We start from the raw sequence: 19,863 nt of genomic DNA on the forward strand, positions 1-19,863 counted from the left end.
ACTACCTCAACTAAATTAGCAAATATCAGCTTTAATTTGCTAAGAATCACATTAAGATAAAAAGCAACCCACTGTGCCCAAGACATCCTCCCAAAATGCCTAGGTATCATGTGATACAAGTGCATGAAAATTTGGTCTGTTAAGTTCTCTGTTTAATGCTACAAAAAAGCGAACAAACAACAAAAGCCTTTAATCTTTTTTGTTGTTGTTAGTTTCCCTATCTGCCTATATGCAGAGACCATTATGCAGGACGAATTGAGAGGATAACTTGTACAGAGTTCTTTAGCTTAAAAAAAAGGTAAAAGCTTAATCTATTTAATGATTATTTATTATCACAAAGTTTTAAATTTTGTTTAACCATTTGCTTTTGAAAAAATAGAAATGGAAGGAAAACTTCCAAACTCATTTTATGAGGCCAGCATTACCTTGATCTCAAAACCAGACAAAGACCCCATCAAAAAGGAGAATTACAGACCAATATCCTTGATGAACATGGATGCAAAAATTCTCACCAAAATACTAGCCAATAGGATCCAACAGTACATTAAAAGGATTATTCACCATGACCAAGTGGGATTTATCCCTGGGTTGCAAGGCTGGTTCAACATCCGCAAATCAATCAGCGTGATACAATACATTAACAAAAGAAAGAACAAGAATCATATGATCCTCTCAATAGATGCAGAAAAAGCATTTGACAAAGTACAGCATCCTTTCTTGATCAAAACTCTTCAGAGTATAGGGATAGAGGGTACATACCTCAATATCATAAAAGCCATCTATGAAAAACCTACAGCGAATATCATTCTCAATGGGGAAAAGCTGAGAGCTTTTCCCCTAAGGTCAGGAACACGGTAGGGATGTCCACTCTCACCACTGCTATTCAACATAGTATTAGAAGTCCTAGCCACAGCAATCAGACAACAAAAAGAAATCAAAGGCATCCAAATCAGCAAAGAGGAAGTCAAACTCTCACTCTTTGCAGATGATATGATACTTTATGTGGAAAACCCAAAAGACTCCACCCCAAAACTGCTAGAACTCATACAGGAATTCAGTAAAGTAGCAGGATATAAAATCAGTGCATAGAAATCAGTGGCATTCCTATACACCAACAACAAGACAGAAGAGAGACAAATCAAGGAGTCGATCCCATTTACAATTGCACCCAAAACCATAAGATACCTAGGAATAAATTTAACCAAAGAGGCAAAGGATCTGTCCTCAGAAAACTATAAAATACTCATGAAAGAAATTGAGGATGACACAAAGAAATGGAAAAATGTTCCATGCTCATGGATTGGAAGAACAAACATTGTGAAGATGTCAGTGCCACCTAGAGCAATCTACACATTCAATGCAATCCCCATCAAAATACCATCCACCTTTTTCAAAGAACTGGAACAAATAATCCTAAAATTAGTATGGAACCAGAAGAGACCCCGAATAGCCAGAGGAATATTGAAAAAGAAAAGCAAAGCTGGCGGCATCACAATTCCGGACTTCCAGCTTTATTACAGAGCTGTCATCATTAAGACAGTATGGTACTGGCACAAAAACAGACACATCGATCAATGGAACAGAATAGAGAGCCCAGAAATGGACCCTCAACTCTATGGTCAACTGATCTTTGACAAAGCAGGAAAGAATGTGCAATGGCAAAAAGACAGTCTCTTCAACAAATGGTGCTGGGAAAATTGGACAGCCACATGCAGAAGAATGAAACTGGACCATTTCCTTACACCACACACAAAAATAGACTCCAAGTGGTTGAAAGACCTAAACGTGAGACAGGAGTCCATCAGAATCCTAAAGGAGAACACAGGCAGCAACCTCTTCGACCTCAGCCACAGCAACTTCTTCCTAGAAACATTGCCAAAGGCAAGGGAAGCAAGGGCAAAAATGAACTATTGGGATTTCATCAAGATAAAAAGCTTTTGCACAGCAAAAGAAACAGTCCACAAAACCAAAAGACAACCGACAGAATGGGAGAAAATATTTGCAAATGACATATCAGATAAAGGGCTAGATTCCAAAATCTATAAAAAACTTATCCAACTCAACACCCAAAGAACAAATAATCCAATCAAGAAATGGGCAGAAGACATGAACAGACATTTTTCCAAAGAAGACATCCAGATGGCCAACAGACACATGAAAAAGTGCTCAACATCGCTCGGCATCAGGGAAATCCAAATCGAAACCTCAATGAGATACCACCTCACACCTGTCAGAATGGCTAAAATTAACAAGTCAGGAAATGACAGATTAGGGCGGGGATGTGGAGAGAGGGGTACCCTCCTACACTGTTGGTGGGAATGCAAGCTAGTGCAACCACTCTGGAAAACAGTATGGAGGTTCCTCAAACAGTTGAAAATACGGCTACTGTATGACCCAGCAATTGCACTACTGGGTATTTACCCCAAAGATACAAATGTAGGGATCCCAAGGGGTACGTGCACCCCAATGTTTATAGCAGCAATGTCCACAATAGCTAAACTGTGGAAAGAGCCAAGATGTCCATCGACAGATGAATGGATAAAGAAGAGGTGGTATATATACACAATGGAATATTATGCAGCCATCAAAAGGAATGAGATCTTGCCATTTGCAATGACGTGGATGGAACTGGAGGGTGTTATGCTGAGTGAAATAAGTCAATCAGAGAAAGACAAGTATCATATGACCTCACTGATATGAGGAATTCTTAATCTCAGGAAACAAACTGAGGGTTGCTGGAGTGGTGGTGGGTGGGAAGGATGGGGTGGCCTGGTGATAGACATTGGGGAGGGTATGTGCTATGGTGAGCGCTGTGAACTGTACAAGACTGATGAATCACGGATCTGTACTTCTGAAACAAATAATGCAATATATGTTAAGAAAAAAAAAAGAAGATAGCAGGAGGGGAAGAATGAAGGGGAGTAAGTCGGAGGGGGGACGAACCATGAGAGACGATGGACTCTGAAAAACCAACTGAGAGTTCTAGAGGGAAGGCGGTGGGGGGATGGGTTAGCCTGGTGATGGGTATTAAAGAGGGCACATTCTGCGTGGAGCACTGGATGTTATGCCCAAACAATGAATCATGGAACACTACATCAAAAACTAATGATGTAATGTATGGTGATTAACATAACAATAAAAAATTATTTAAAAAAAAAAGAAACCCATTGACTTCTTTAAATATTAAGTACTTTGTTCCTGAGAGGCACTGTGTTGGCAGACTTAACCTATTTTCCATGACTTGTTTAGAAGCTCTTCCCTTATGTCGGTTGATTATCCAATCTCACCTCCTCCCAAGCAATATTCAGATCTTTAACATTTTATCAGAGAAATACTTTTCATGTTGGAAGCTTCCTCTAAAAAGACAATGGCCATAGGTTGTATTCAGCCTTGAGAAATATTTTAATCAATCTTCACATTATTACTTTTTACATAAGTCAACAATAACAACTAAAAAATTAACTTAATCTAGATTTCTGGCTACTTTTGATAAATAGGAATCTCTGTTCTTTTGAAAAATAAGAATCTTTATTAATCCATCCTCTATAATTCTGTATGTAAATGATAGAGTGGAATGGAAGCCACACTCTTTAAGTAGCGTTAGTTTTCTAGTTTGCCACTTGCCCCTCCATCTATACTCCCTAATTCATTTCCGGAAACTACATGATCCTCATATGTACTTAGGGCCAAAAGGATAGATTTTGAAACTGATAAAAGTTTTTTTTTCCCAAAAAAATTCCACTTGATTCTCAACAGTGCTTGAGATACCCTTAGTAAGAAACATATTTATAGTAAAGTATGTCCAGTGTGCTTTTGAGAACTGGACAATGAGCAGTATCTCATACACAAAATGTATGTAGTATAGAGGCTTATGCCTTTGATATTATAGCACTTTAACAAATCCCCGAAGAAATTGGGACTAAGTAGATGATTTTTGATGGGGATTTTTAGGAGACAACCCTTTCTAAAGTCTAGAAAGGAACTTTAGGAGGCTTGGATCCCAAAGATGATTTATAAGAGTAATGGGCATTGCTTTGGCATGCTAGACTCTGATGGAGTGTGTCTGGCAGAGTAGAAAGATACTGACATGGAGGATATTTTTAATAAGTTAAATGTGTTCACTGAGCCTATGATTCACCTACATTGAACATCATTTGTCCCAGTAGTCCTTGGATATTTTCTTATCAGCCTTTTTAAAACTGTTTTTCTTAAAAAGAAAGCTATCTCTTTGGAATACTTATGGTAGTAAATCACAAATTCATGCTGACTCTCAGAAATGATGGATTTCAAAGGGATCCTAAAATTGAAAATGTGAACTTACTCTACATCAATTAAAAATTATGTGTTGTTATTTATTGTTTTTATAGGTGATATAGTTACTAAAGTACTAGGAAGTAAGCCTCAATTTTACCATTGTATAATAATATAGTAAAAATTTATAAGATTTACTCTATTGCCTTGGGTGCTTGCTATTATTTGGAATTTGAATGTAAGTCTTTTCAAAGTCATGACTAAATCCTTTCATCTATACTATTAAAGGATGTTGAGTGGGACAAGGGAGCCTTCCATTTAACTACCTAAGAACCATGGAGGATGATAATTTCACCCTTATGATTAGGTATCAATAATGATTATGATAACATCCTTCTCTGGTCATCATGTTTCTTAAAACTTTATGGAAGGGTTATCTAATCAAGTTGCCTAATACACCTGTCAATTTTATATTTGCTTTGGTGACGGTCTACCTAAAAGAAGTAAAATTGGTCCTAGGTGCCTCAACTGCACCCCCCCACACATACATTTTATGGAGAGTAATTATCCAGAGAGTTTCAGATTTCCAACATTTTTTTTTCATTAAGTCCTTTTTTGGGGGGGAGACTAATTCTTTTTATTATTATTACTTTTTAAATAGACTTTCCTAACCCAGCTTTCTATAACCTAAACTGAGAAAGAGACCTTCGAAAAACCTTTTTTGAAGGCTGCCCAATCCCCGAATATTCTATCTCAGAACTTTTCATCATGGAGGATTTGAGAATGTTTAGTGCCATCTGTGCCTCGATTTTCCTTTCTTCTGATTTGTCTTTTCTTTTTTCTTTTTCTTCTTTCTTTTTTCCTTTTTTTTTTTTTTTGAGCTGAGGTGCCAGCCGAGCCAGCCTGTGCCTCTTTTTTCTGCCAAAAGGAAAAAAAAAAGAAAGAGAGAAATACCATGAACACTAAAATAAGATTTTTTTTTCAGTGTTTCTGGTATAAGCACTGTACATTTCTACTGAGTTTTCTGTAAGAATCTGTTTTTATCATCCTTAACAATAGAAAACCCACAAGAAAACTTGTGGTCTATTAGCAGAAAACAGAGGCCCTGGCAAGCTGCAGAGCAGCACAATCCTACAGTTGGGAAGCTGGGCAGGAACCCAAGTTTGTCCATGCCTAAGAACAACACTGTCTGCTAAAATTACAGTTTTCCCTTTTCACAAACCTCAAAGTTGTGAAACTTTACTAACTTTAAGAAAAGAACAGTTGGCCATACAAAAGATACACTTCCAAATCCATCGAACAACTTACTTATACTTGCAAATGAACCACTTGGAGTGAGTCTTAAAATGTATTTGTTCCAATTATTCTGCTAAGGTAGCAAGCAGAAAGTAATCATTTTCTATGTATACTGTGAATAAGAGACTCCAAATGTTGGTTCCAAAGAAAGCATTTGACCAATAGTTGGTAAGTGGGAGTGTAAGAGAGTGCTGTAGAAATGATAGCCATGTTTTCAAAAGCAAAGTGTCTTTTTGAAGTTCCTATATGCTCAAGATGATATAATAAAATCAAATTAGAGAAGTTTTTTTTTTTTTTTTTTTTTAAACTCTGATGCTCCCTCTTTCCATGGTTTTTATAGAGCCAAGTATTGGTAGTTAAACATTATCATGTAACTCACGGGATCAGATAGATCAACGGCCGAAAGATACAGGTCAATGTAGGTTGATATTCCATCAATAAATTGACTTACATTGTCAAAAGTTTTTAGCCAACCTAATGTAGTTATTAAATATTTATATCAAACAGGGTCTAATTTGGTGACTAAAACCACACTGATTATTTGAATAGAAAAAACTTAATATAAAGGATTATTTACTGGTATAAAGTGGTTAAGTACTAAGACAGGGAGAACTCAATGGGGTTCAGAAGTAGTAGATTCAAAAGGGCAATTATTGCCACCAGGTTGAGGAGAAACAAGGAGCTAAGGACTAGGCAAATTCCTTTATCTCATTACGGAGCTTATCTCTCATAGGAAGCACGTCTCTCATAGGAAGATGCAGCCTGCCAGTGGTGACACATCTTTTCATAGGATGTTCTGGCTCTGGTCTGCAGAAGCAGAGCACTGTTGCTTGAAACCATGGGAGGCCAGAGCCAGAAATAGCTGCATGTCAGGTTTGGTTGGAGCTCCTCTGTTCAGGCAGCAGGGTTCCTAGTGAATCATTGTACTTGAGGAACAGACCTGAAAGAGGTGTCTTCTTGCTGCTATTGCCTTGCTAAGTCAATATGGGATAGGATGCATAGTTAGCTTCCTGGCCTTAGAGGAGAGTTGCAAATGTTCGTGAAACAACATGAAAATTGAAACTCTGTATGCTACTGTGATTACAAACTCACAAAGGTCTTAGGGTGCCTGGGTGGCATAGGTGGTTAAGTGTCTAATTCTTGATTTCGGCTGGAGTGTTGATCTCCAGGTCTTGAGATCAAGCCCTATGTCAGGCTCTGCACTGGGTGTGGCTCGGTTTGAGATTCTCTCCCTCCCCCTTTCCCTCTGGTCACCTCTGCTCTCTGTCTCTTAAGCAAAGCCAAACAAACACACAAAAACTACAAAAGTATTTATTGCAAAAAACTCAAATTTATTTCAGAATTAATTTTTTTGACAATTTGTGCCTTATAATCAGAAATCTAATATCCAGAATGGTTTTGGTCATGTTATTTCTTTATTGCCACAGAATTTAAAAATAACGTACCACTTACTATTTTAGATATTTTAAATTACTACCAAGGATGGTTTCAGGGTTTCAGACTTTAAAATTGCCCCAATTTTCTTTTACCCATCACCAATCTCTTATTATATATAATTTTCAAACTATTCACACAGACATATTCATGAAGAGAATTACCTTAGTTGTGGCCTAAATAAATGAGGACCTTTAAAATAATGCCTTTAAGAGATGTGTTGTTACAAAATGCCACAGGCAATATTATAATAAATAATTCTCTATAATAAAAGATTTTCAGTATTCTGAGATGACCCAGTTATTTCTAGCAAGAGTAAAACAACCAAATTTTAGTATAATTTAATAGTTTATTTAATAAAACACCTTTTGAGTGAATATTATCAGCAAAATGCTCTGTGAGACTATGAGACAGAAATAACACTGGTCTTCAGAACTTTCATTTAATGGGGGAAGAATGTGGATAGGATGGATATTAATCAGTATCTGGCACATTTTACATATAACACAAATTTACAGTTCTAGATTTTGTATTTGTTAAGAGTACTATTCTGAATTAAGGCCCAGGGAAAATTACTCTATTATTTTTCCCCCATATTTGGAGTTTGAAGATAAAAGGTGCAGCCTACTGTGGCATCAAAAAATATTCATAAAATCATCAAAGTCCACTGCTCTCAGGACAGATTTTTTAGTTGATCTGAGTTGGTATTATTACTGAAATGTATATTCTGAACAACTCTTCAAACATCAAACATCCAAATATTTTTATAAGCCTTATTTGTACTTTTCTTTTGTAAATCTATACCAGACAGAACTGCCAGCCTTCTGAGGTAAAAACAAATCAATGTCTTCCCCCTACCTACAAGTCCGTTACATCAATCAGTCATATCAAATATATTTCTAACAAATCCAAGATAAACCAAGTTTCTTATAAGAATTTAGAATGAATAAACTATGGACCATTCCCAATATTTTTGTCAGTATTAAAACTAACTTTAATTGTTTATATTTCTTTCTTTCTTACACCTGGTAATATTTTAGCACTTAAGCCTGTCTGTATCCTTAAAAATTTAAGAACTAATTTTCAATTACAATTAAAAAAATAAAGGAATGCCAAAGTAATTAAACAAACTAGCTTTTGTGTCCTAGAAAGTTTGTAGTACCTAAAATATTTCTCTGCAATTTTGGAATAGTATGTAATAGAAGGGCACTATTTTCAATATTAGAAGGAAAATTTATGTTAGTTCACCTTCCCTGGTTGCTCGGTCTATATACCAGGATAAATGTAGGAAAACAAAATTAATCAACATTATAGCACTATATTATTTTTATATGTATTGTTTGGCTCATATCACTGTCTTTTGGTTAACCAAGGAAAACACACAGTAGAGTCAACATTTATTGACTGCTGTGTCCAGGGTGCTCCAAGAGATGCCGAGGGATATATATGGATGAAGCAAAGATCTTCATCTTAAGGAGCCCATTCTTGGGGAGACAACCATACAAATTAACACACTAAAATGAGCTATGTGTCTGTCACCAAGAACTGAGCCTGCCTATTTAACACTAATGCTCTAATATGTAGTGTTGAGAATGTTACTGAGGAGAGCAAGGAACAATATGGGGAACTCAGGACAGGCTGAATGTTGTATATGAATTAGATTTTAAAGGATGATAGAAAGATAGTAGATAATAGCCTAGGTGAGAAGGGTTGGGGAAAATGGAATGCAGAATAGCTTGAAACCTGGTGGCAGGGCATATAGACATGTTGAAAGTGTAGCTTGAGGATACACTGGAATTGACCTTAGTCTGTGGGAGACTATGGCGAGCTTCTTTTACATAGCATAATGGTTTTGAGATTCATCTATGTTGTTGTACACATCACTGTTTGTTCCTTTCTGAGTAGTACTTCATTGTATAGATATAACATTATTTATCAGGTTCATGGACATTTTGGTTGCTTCCAGTTTTGTACAAAAGCAGATATGAATATTTTTCTTACATGTCTTTATGTAGATGTGTGTTTTCATTTCTCTTAGGAAATATCTAATAGTTGAGTATATAGATTAAATGGTTAACTTTATAAGAAACTGCCAAACTGTTTTTTAGGATGACTTTTCCACTTTGCATTCTCCCGGGAAGGTATGAGAGTTCTAATTATCTTTGTCAACACTTGGTATTGTACATCTTTTCAATTTTAGTAATTCAAGTATAGTGGTATTTTACTATAGTTTTAGTTCCATGTTCTTGATGATACATGATGCTGAACACCTTTACATGTGCTTATTGGCCATCTGTGTATCTTCTTTGTGAAGTATATTTTCCAATATATTGACCATTTTTTTTACAAAAAGGATTGTCAGTTATTTGATTTCCTTGAGTTGGAAAAGTTCATATATTCTAAATAGAAGTCCTTTCACATGTTTCATAAATATGTTCTATTCTCTGGTGTGTCTATTCATTTTCTGAACAGTGTAATTGGGCTTTTGGGGGGCACCTGTTCATCTCAGGTGAGATTAGTATTTTTGTGACAGGAATGGAAAATAAATACGGAGTCAGTATTTAGCTTTTTATATCTGAAAGAAAATTATGTGACTCCATAGAAAACAATAGCTTTGAAAACCTGGGTTTATCAAAAGAAAAACTTCTCTAGATTCTTTTTAACTTCTATTAACTCACCAAAAACTGTCCTGGATTATGGTGATATAAACTTTTAAAATCATGGATAAAATCTTCCCTTCCTCCCATGATTTATAAAGCGTAGTGTACCTAAGAAAATGCATGATTTGCCATGGGCTAAGTTCAAGCCTGGAAGAAGGAGAAATCAGAACACATACCTATAGTCTTGGCAAACCATAGGAAGAGTGTCAGGGAAAGCATACTGATAAACAAGAGCATCCCGATGTCCTATCCAGACTAAAGTTTTGTGGACACTGAGATAGAGAGGAAAGCAATAATCATTGGGGTTTTGTCCTTTTTCTAAACTGGGACTCTGCAGGGACCATCTCATTGATATCCCTAGCCCAACCTAAGGCAATTAGAATAGAAACCACAACAGTGGAAAGGGTAGGACTGCTTAGAGAGAGTGAAAAAGAATCCAAATTAGAATTCCCATCATCCTTCTGTTCTTTAGGTTAAGAAAATGTCTTAGGAATTCTGTTTTTTAAAATTCTTATTATTTTTTAATTTAAATTCATTTAACATATAATGTATTTTTTGTTTCAGGGGTACAGGTCTGTGATTTATCTGTCTTATATCATACCCAGTGCTCATTACAACACATACCCTCCCTGGTGTCCATCACCCAGTTGCCCCATTCCTCTATTCCCCTCCCCTCCAGCAATCCTCAGTTTGTTACCTATGATTAAGAATCTCTTATGGTTTGTCTCCCTCTCTGGTTTCATCTTATTTTGTATTTTCTTCTCTTCCTCTATGATCCTCTGTTTTGTTTCTTAAATTCCACAGATCAGTGAGATAATTTGATAATTGTCTTTCTCTGATTGACTTATTTCGCTTAGCATAATACCCTCCAGTTTCATTCACGTCATTGCAAATGGCAAAATTTCATTTTTGATGGCTGCATAATATTCCAGTGTGTGTGTGTGTGTGTGTGTGTGTGTGTGTGTGTGCGCGCGCGCGCGCGCGTGCGTGCGTGCATCTTCTTTATCCTTTCATCTGTCGAAGGACATCTGGGCTCTTTCCAGAGTTTGGCTATTGTAGACATTGCTACTATAAACATTGGGGTGCAGGTGCCCCTTTAGATCACTGCATTTGTATCTTTGGGGTAAATACCCAGTAGTGCAATTGCTGGGTCATAGGGTAGCTCTATTTTCAACAATTTGAGGAACCTCCATACTGTTTTCCAGAGGGGTTGCACCAGCTTGCATTCCCACCAACAGTGTAGGAGGATTTCCCTTTTCCACATTCTCACCAACATATGTCGTTTCCTGACTTGTTAATTTTAGCCATTCTAACTGGTGTGAGGTGATACCTCACTGTGGTTTTGATTTGTATTTCCCTGATGCCCAGTGATATTGAGCACTTTTTCATGTGTCTGTTGGCCATTTGGATGTCTTCTTTGGAAATATGTTTATTCATGTCTTCTGCCCTTTTTTAACAAGGTTATTTCTTCTTAAGGTGTTGAGTTTGATAAGTTCTTTATATATTTTGGACACTAACGCTTTATCAGATATGTCATTTGCTAATATCTTCTCCCATTCAGAAGGTTGTCTTTTAGTTTTGTTGATTGTTTCCTTCACTGTGCAAAAGCTTTTTATCTTGATGAAATCCCCATAGTTCAATTTTGCTTTTGTTTCCCTTTGCTCCGGAGACGTGTCTAGCAAGAAGTTGCTATGGCTGTTGTAAAAGAGGTTGCTGCCTGTGTTCTCCTCTAGGATTTTGATGGTTCCTGTCTCACATTTAGGTCTTTCACCTATTTTGAATTTATTTTTGGTGAAATGTGACCACCTTCTTATACCATATACAAAATAAATAAAAGGACACATTGATCTATGTGTCTGTTTTTGTGCCAGTACCATACTGTCTTAATGATTACAGCTTTGTAATGGAGCTTGAAGTCCAGAATTATGATGCCACTGGTTTTGGTTTTCTTTTTCAACATTCCTTTGGCTAGTCAGGGTCTTTTCTGGTTCCATACAAATTTTAGGATTATTTGTTCCAGTTCTGTGAAAAAAGTGGATGGTGTTTTGATGGGGATTGCATTGAATGTGTAGATTGCTCTAGGCAGCATTGACATCCTCACAATATTTGTTCTTCCAGTCTATGAGCATGGGATATTTTTCCATTTCTTTGTGTCATCCTCAATTTCTTTCATGAGTATTCTATAGTTTTCTGAATACAGATCCTTTGCCTCTTTGGTTAGATTTATTCCTAGGTATCTTATGGTTTTGGGTGCAATTGTAAATGGGATTGACTCCTAATTTCTCTTTCCTCTGTCTCATTGTTGGTGTATAGAAATGCCACGGATTTTTGTGCATTGATTTTATATCCTGCCACGTTACTGAATTCCTGTCTGAGTTCTAGCAGTTTTGGGGTGGAGTCTTTTGGGTTTTCCACATAAAGTATCATATCATCTGCAAAAAGAGAGAGTTTCACTTCTTCTATGCCAATTCAGATGCCTTTTATTTCTTTTTGTTGTCTGATTGCTGTGGCTAGGACTTCTAGTACTATGTTGAATAGCAGTGGTGATAGTGGACATCCCTGCCATGTTCCTGAACTTAGGGGAAAGCTCTCGGTTTTTTCCCCCCATTGAGAATGATATTAACTGTGGGTTTTTCATAGATGGCTTTTATGATATTGAGGTATGTACCCTCTATCCCTATACTCTGAAGAGTTTTGATCAAGAAAGGATGCTATACTTTGTCAGATGCTTTTTCTGCATCTATTGAGAGGATTGTATGGTTCTTTTTTTTTTAAAGATTTTTTATTTATTTATTTGAGAGAGAGAATGAGAGAGAGAGAGAGCACATGAGTGGGGGGAGGGTTAGAGGGAGAAGCAGACTCCCTGCCGAGCAGGAAGCCCGATGCGGGACTTGATCCCGGGACTCCAGGATCATGACCTGAGCCGAAGGCAGTCACTTAACCAACTGAGCCACCCAGGCGCCCAAGCTTTTTCTTTCTTTTATTAATGTATTGTATCACCTTGATTGACTTGCGGATGTTGAACCAACCTTGCAGCCCAGGAATAAATCCCATTTGGTCGTGGTGAATAATCCTTTTAATGTACTGTTGGATCCTCTTGGCTAGTATTTTGGTGAGAATTTTTGCATCCATTTTCATCAGGGATATTGGTTTGTAATTCTCTTTTTTGATGGGGTTTTTGTCTGGTTTTGAGATTAAGGTAATGGTGGCCTCATAAAACGAATTTGGAAGTTTTCCATTTCTATTTTTTTGAACATTTTCAGAAGAATAGGTATTAATTCTTCTTTAAATGTTTGTTAGAATTCCCCTGGGAAGCCATCTGGCCATGGGCTTTTGTTTGTTGGGAGATTTTTGATTGTTGAGAGATTTTGATTGTGTCCAGTCTAAGTAATCTGCTCGGGTTTGCTCTCGGGAGCTTTTGTTCCCCGCAAGCTTTCCGTACAATTTTGGAGGATGAGAGTGAAAATGGTGACCTCCCAATCTCCGCCCCAGAGAAGCTGAGAACTTGGGGCCCCACTCCTCAGTGAGCCCCGAAAGAAAAGCAATCACTCCCATCTCCGTGGTCTCCAGCCGCACTCCGTGCTCACTCGGCCTGTGACCGAGGGTTTCTATCTCTGGCACACAACCCCGTTTGGAGTCTCCAAACCCAGCCGATTCCTGTGTTGCACTCCTGCGGGGATGAAGAGGAGTCTCCCGGGATCTGCCGCTTGTTGGGTCCCTGCTGGAGGAACAGTGGCCCGACTGTGCCGCAGATCAGAGTTTATGGCAACCCTGAGCTGACAGCCAATTCCTCGGCTCCATCTCTGCAGCCAACTTCCCCGCTCCAATACCTGGGAGCTCTGCCACACTCAAGCACCTGTGACTCCGAAGGTCCTGAGACCACACTGTCCCAGTGAGGATTCCACCCCCTGCTTAGCCACTGGAGCAACGTCCCTCAGTGGAGCCGACTTCTAAAAGTTCCGATTCTGTGCTCTGCAGCTCTATCACTTGCCGGTAGTGGCTGATGGAGCACCCCCGCCCCCATCTATCTTCCCGAATATCACCTCAGAATTACTTCTCCGCACGTCTTACCTTCCAGAAAGTGGTCGCTTTTCTGTTCCAATGCCAATTCAGTTGCTGCTATTCTTTTCTTCAATCTCCTGTTGAGTTTGTAGGTGTTCAGAATGGTTTGATCCCTATCTAGCTGAATTTCTGGGACTAGATGAAATTTAGGTCTCCTATCTTCTGCCATTTGCTCCTCCTTGCTCATAATATGTTCTTATAACTGTTTGTATTTCTTCAGTGTTGGTTGTGATCTCTCCTCTTTCATTCATGATTTTATTTATTTGGGTCATTTCTCTTTTCTTTTTGATAAGTCTGGCCAGGGGTTCATCAACCTTGTTAATTATTTCAAAGAACCAGCTCCTAGTTTTGTTGATCTAGTCTGTTCTTTTGGTTTCTATTTCATTGATTTCTGCTCTAATCTTTATTATTTCTCTTCTCTGGCTGGGTTTACACTTTATTTGCTGTTCTTTCTCCAGCTCCTTTAGGTGTAGAGTTAGGTTGTGTATTTGAGATCTTTCTTGTTTCTTGAGAAAAGCTTGTATTGCTATATACTTTCCTCTTAGGACCACCTTTGCTGCATCCCAAAGATTTTGAATTCTTTAATTTCCTAGTTGACCCATCCATTCTTTAGTAGGATGCTCCTTAGCCTCCATGTATTTGAGTTCTTTCCAACTTTCCTCTTGTGATGGAGTTCCAGTTTCAAAGCCTTGAGGTCCAAAAATAGGCAGGGAATGACCCCAATCTTTTGGTACTGGTTGAGACCTGATTTGTGACCCAGAATGTATCTATTCTGAAGAATTTCCAGGTGCACTAGAAAGAATGTAAATTCTGTTGCTTCGGGATGGAATGTTCTGAATATATCTGTGAAGTCCATCTGGTCCAGTGTGTCATTCAAAGCCCTTATTTCCTTGTTGATCTTCTGCTTAGATGATCTGTCCATTGCAGTGAGGGGGATGAAGGTCTCAATAAATCTTATGTGCCTTTGGAGTTAGGAAGGAGATTGGATGTCAGGATGCAGCTGAGATTGGAAAAAGGTTGTCAAAAGCTACAAGGTAGTCCACCCAGACCTGAGAATAATTAGACTCATGGATAGGGAGTGTTAGGATGGGGTTCAGTCCATATAAGATAGCCAAGCTCTTCAGGAGAATCACTGGTGAAGAGAATACTCTTATACTAGATGCAGCAGTAGCAGAAGATTGAGGTCTCCCCAGAATGCCAGCAGGTTCATGTCACTAATACATGACTAGGTCAATAAATCACTTTGCAATCTAGACCATCAAAGAATGGAAGATATCCATAAGTACTGGTAGTGTCCTTGCCTGCAACCACCATGGCATCTGTATTCTCAGATACCACTTAGAAGTAAAGAAAATGGAGAAAACATGGCAGATTGCACACTGGTCTGAAAGACTCAGAGTCACCAATGTTCCTGAACTAGAGACAGGGATAATGGTTAGTATGCCTCCCATCCCATCGTTACTTAGATGTCGTGGGCACAGAAGAAAAATTGGATTAATAATACATGGCTTTGCTTAGACTATGTATGTAGTCTATAACTGATTTTTTTAGCTCTATAATTTTAACAATTATGAATAAGTCAGACACAGAAATGTGAAGAACATTTCTCTGAGATTTATCTCTCCTGATCGCTTGACTTGTAATGTCATGTAATGCCTTCTGCTTTGCATGTCCAGCATTCAAGACAGAAATTAAGTCAGTCCTTCCTATCAGGGAGCAGGGGATGAGGTGTGAGACTGACTGAATGCAACTCAGAGTGCTTTTAAGTATCTCTGACTCCTTTGATCAGCCAGGTCCACCCTTGTCATCAGTGATGATTTTGTCCCCTTTCACAGTCAAGTTTCCTCCACTGCTCCCTAGTGCACATCTGATGGATCATGATAGATACATTGCTATTCACACAGAATGATGCTTTGCCTTCTGTTTAAATATCCCATAACATATTTTGTAAGGAAATATTTGCTGAAAGCTCACAGAAGACCACGGTGTTTCTATCACACAATCTGAGTCTGACTCAGTCTAGCTAGTCTGTTACAGTTTTCTTTTGGTTCACTGTCTTTGTCAACAATAGGAAATTAGATTGTTGTCCAAGCCCAGGTAAAACTAACCTTCAGAAATACGGAATGAGGTCGGTTGATAAAAAAACACATTCCAGGAATAAAATAGTACAGAAAAGTAACTACTCTTCCCTTCCAGCATGGGGAAACCCCTGTTATATACCTGTGATACTTAACACAGAACACTATACTGACCAGGTGTTTCCTTAAAAATGTTTCTAGGCTAGAGACAAGCATTTCCAAATACATAGATTGAGTTTCTTGGCAAGCATTCATGGAAGTAAATACATTAAGCTTACTTTCATTACTGTGAAAGACTTTGGGGAGACCCACTAATGGTAGGGTATTACCTTCTGAAAACCACACTATTTACACTTATCATCCAGAAAAGCCGAGAACCAGACTGTTCCATTAAGCTGTCAATCAGAACTTATGAAGCAGCACAGATTGTATGTTACAAGTTTGAATGTTAGAAGGCATGACAATTACAGGATTTTGAGAATGCTAGGCATTCTTCTGACTGAAGAAGGAAGAGCATTCAAGAAATTATCTTTTTATTCTCAAGTCTTGGATATTTCACGCTCTAACAGGCTCTTCATTTTTGTACTTTTAGGCATATATCCAGAAGAAAAGATCTAGCTTGATGTCTTATATTTCTATAGCACTTTACAGCTTATAAGGTACTTGTACATATATTACTTGCTTTATAAATGATATTTTGTAATATATTGCATTGCAGAACCAGAAAATCTAAAAATACTTTTTAGAAGACAATTTTCAGAGTAACAAGTGAAATTTGTAATTTTTGCACTATAGCAAAAACACTTTGAATGTTTTTAGTGCATATTTGGATGTCTTTAAAAAGAGCTAGAATGTTTTATGTATTACTATTCACTACTAACTTTTGGACAAAAGTTAATATAGCAGTAGGCTTTATTTGATATAATAAGGCATTTCTATCCTTCATTATTTATAATTTTATTGGGAAAATATGTGCTAATGCAAACAATTTTCATATATGAATAAAACATAAGGCAGCACAGTAATTAATATAAAAGGATTCAACAGCACATAAAGGTAGTTAATATATCTTTTTCATATATCAACGCCAGTTATATTTCCTTGGAAGACAGTAAAGATTGAAAATCAAGCATGCTAATTAATTAGTTTCATTCTCAGTTAACTTGAAGGTTGCATATAAAAAGGAAATCAGGTTGACTGTGAGCAAGGAGAATGAATAGTTTGTATAAAAAGATCAGGAGGAGAAAATATACAGGAAGAGGAAAAGTGTCAGCTTGCTTCTCAAAGTGGAACAAGTTCTCCTACTGTGTCACTAAAGAGAGAAAGTTTGAGAGAATGGGTTATATGTGAATGAATCTGCATATAAATCTGAAGGGGGAGAAATCAGAGAGGGAGATGAACTATGAGAGAAGAGACTATGGACCCTGGGAAACAAACTGAGGGTTTCAGAGGGGAGGGGGGTGGGTGGATGAGGTAACAAGGTGATGGGTATTAAGGAGGGCACATGTTGTGATGAGCACTGGGTGTTATATGCAACTAATGAATCTTTGAACACTCCATCAAAAACTAATGATGTACTATACAGTGGCTAACTGAACATAATAAAGTTATGCAAATATAAAAAATAAAAATTAAAAAAAACCTTAATAAGAAAGTGAGTATCTGCTATGATAGGAAAGGGAGAATTAAAGGAGCATACAAATCGAATGTTCTTGGTGGCATTGCTATATATCTGAAGAGGTATTTTAGTGAGATTATTTTGGGTGTATAGAAATAGGGCTTATTGGTTTGTTCAAGAGGGGATACTGCAAATATTGTCATAAAAGGACCAGAGATTCTGTACGGTGAGCAAGAAACATAGCAGGGCCAAGAATCCTATAACAGACTGGTTCCAGGATCCCTTGATGGACCTCAGCACAGGATTTTGTGGGTCATCACACCAATTTTTAACTCATGGATTCAGTTTCCTCTTCATTGTAGCTTATTCATAGACGAGGATGGGCCATTCTTTGCATATTTGTGGGATGCCATTCTACCACTCCACTTCCTGAACTGTCTAACTAGCTTGCCAGATTAACTCATGCAATGTGTTGGCCAAAGGTGCTGTGACCAAGAGAAAGAGTGAAGTCACATGGCTAGTTGACCTGACTTTCCTACAAGGGCTGTAAATGGGGCAGTTTCCCTTAAGAAGGGCTACTGGCATTGCATGTGTTATGAACAAATACACAAAAATATGCATACCTGAAAAGATTGCTGGCTTTCTTATTTGCATGTGATATTTGAATTTCAACTCATATTTTTTTATGGTATTCTTCAAAGCTTTATATTTCCACATAATACTCTTTTCACTTCAAGGACTAGGAACTATTGTATGCTTGTTTATATCAAGAACTTGGAAAAAAGATAAAATTCTCATGGTTAAGTGAATTTTTTTCCACAGTATTGTCCAATGGGCTGATTGATAACAGTCTTTAGCATACATTTTACTTCAAAGCTCTGACTTTATGTGGTTGCTACTTCAAAACACTCCAAATTATATATTTCATGTTCCTTTTCTTGGGTATTCTGTTAACATTTCTCCCATAGAACATACTTGAGTTAATTAACAAAACTTGCTTTTTAGTTAGGCTGCTTGTGTTCCAATTCTTTGTTTTCATTGATTAGTTTTGACCATGTGAATGCTGTCAAAATAATAATGATTAAAATTACTGATACAGTCCAACTATCATTAACTCTGTACTCTGTATTATATCCAAATCTTATACATAGGTAGAGTTGAGGAACTTTACTCCCAAGGAATACTTTTTTAAAAATTTGGTGAGAAAATGGTTTACTGAATCTTAGCGTTACATATGGTAACTTTTTAAATAACATGCATATTTTTTTCTTATTATCCTTAGTGAGTTACAGTGTTAGAGATATGCAGCCTATAGTTTATACTTACTCCTAGTACCGTATTGTTAGCTAAATTGTTTGATGATCATCTCTTTTGGGGGGAGTTGGCCTAATCATCATTTAATTGTGCCATACTAGACCACAAAATTGTTCATGATCTCTTGCAAAGCTTAGGTATGAGAAATGAGGTGTCGGACAGTATACATTTGGTGTTTATGCTAATAATTTTTTTAAAAGATTTTATTTATTTATTTATTTATTTGACAGAGATATAGTGAGAGAGGGAACACAAGCAGGGGCAGCAGCAGAGGGAGAGGGAGAAGCATGCTTCCCGCTGAGCAGGGAGCCTGACGCAGGGCTCAATCTCAGGGTCCTGGGATCATGACCTGAGCCAAAGGTAGACGCTTAACGACTGAGCCACGCAGGTGCCCCTATGCTAAGGATTTTTAATAATGACATAGACTAAGAATAATTTCTGGGAACATACAATTCATACATTAGAATTTAAACAAATAAATAGCAGAAGAATTAGATTTTTGTATTTGAAGGCTGTTATCCTGAAGTATGTGTTTTGTGTTTAATAGTTTACATTTATCTTTATAAGATTTTCTGAGTTCTGGGGTGCCTGGGTGGCTCAGTTGTTAAGCATCTGCCTTCGGCTCAGGTCATGATCCCGGGGTCCTGGGATTGAGCCCCGCGTCCGGCTCCCTATCCTGCGGGAAGCCTACTTCTCCCTCTCCCACACCCCCTGCTTGTGTTCCCTCTCTCACTGCGTCTCTGTCAAATAAATACATAAAATCTTTTTTTTAAAGATTTTCTGAGTTCTGCCTTATATTTATGATTATTATGTCATGAGAAATCAATCCAAATTTTGCTAGTTAAGTTTATTGAATGACTATTGATGGGGAATGGAATTGAAGGAAATTTTCAAAGATTATGTCTTTTATAAGATACTTGCATTTAAAAAATACTATAAATCACATGACTCGCAAAACTCTTAGTAACATGAACTAAATCAACTTGAATCACAGTTATAATGCATAGACCATATTAAAATTAATGACTATTGAAAAGTTTCTACTTATGTTTAGACAAGATTGTGGGAAAATATTCATTCTGTCCATATGGTTAAGCAATAACTTGACCATTGAAAAATTTCTGTTTATGTTTCATGACAGGTATACAAC

General features: G+C 37.4%; 1 long non-coding RNA gene across 1 annotated transcript in view; it reads right to left on the minus strand.

Moving 5' to 3' along the window:
• Positions 1-3,474: 3,474 nt before the first annotated feature.
• The window catches only part of LOC141371354 (uncharacterized), a 29,240-nt gene continuing 12,851 nt past the window's right edge, over positions 3,475-19,863 (minus strand). The window contains exon 3 of the long non-coding RNA XR_012376253.1: positions 3,475-5,169. This is a non-coding gene — a long non-coding RNA (uncharacterized lncRNA). The remainder of the gene's footprint in view (positions 5,170-19,863) is intronic.

The sequence above is a fragment of the Callorhinus ursinus genome, unplaced genomic scaffold, assembly GCF_003265705.2.
Source record: "Callorhinus ursinus isolate GAN/ISIS: 27379988/994484 unplaced genomic scaffold, GSC_fseal_2.0 scaffold3, whole genome shotgun sequence".
Lineage (NCBI taxonomy): Eukaryota > Metazoa > Chordata > Mammalia > Carnivora > Otariidae > Callorhinus > Callorhinus ursinus.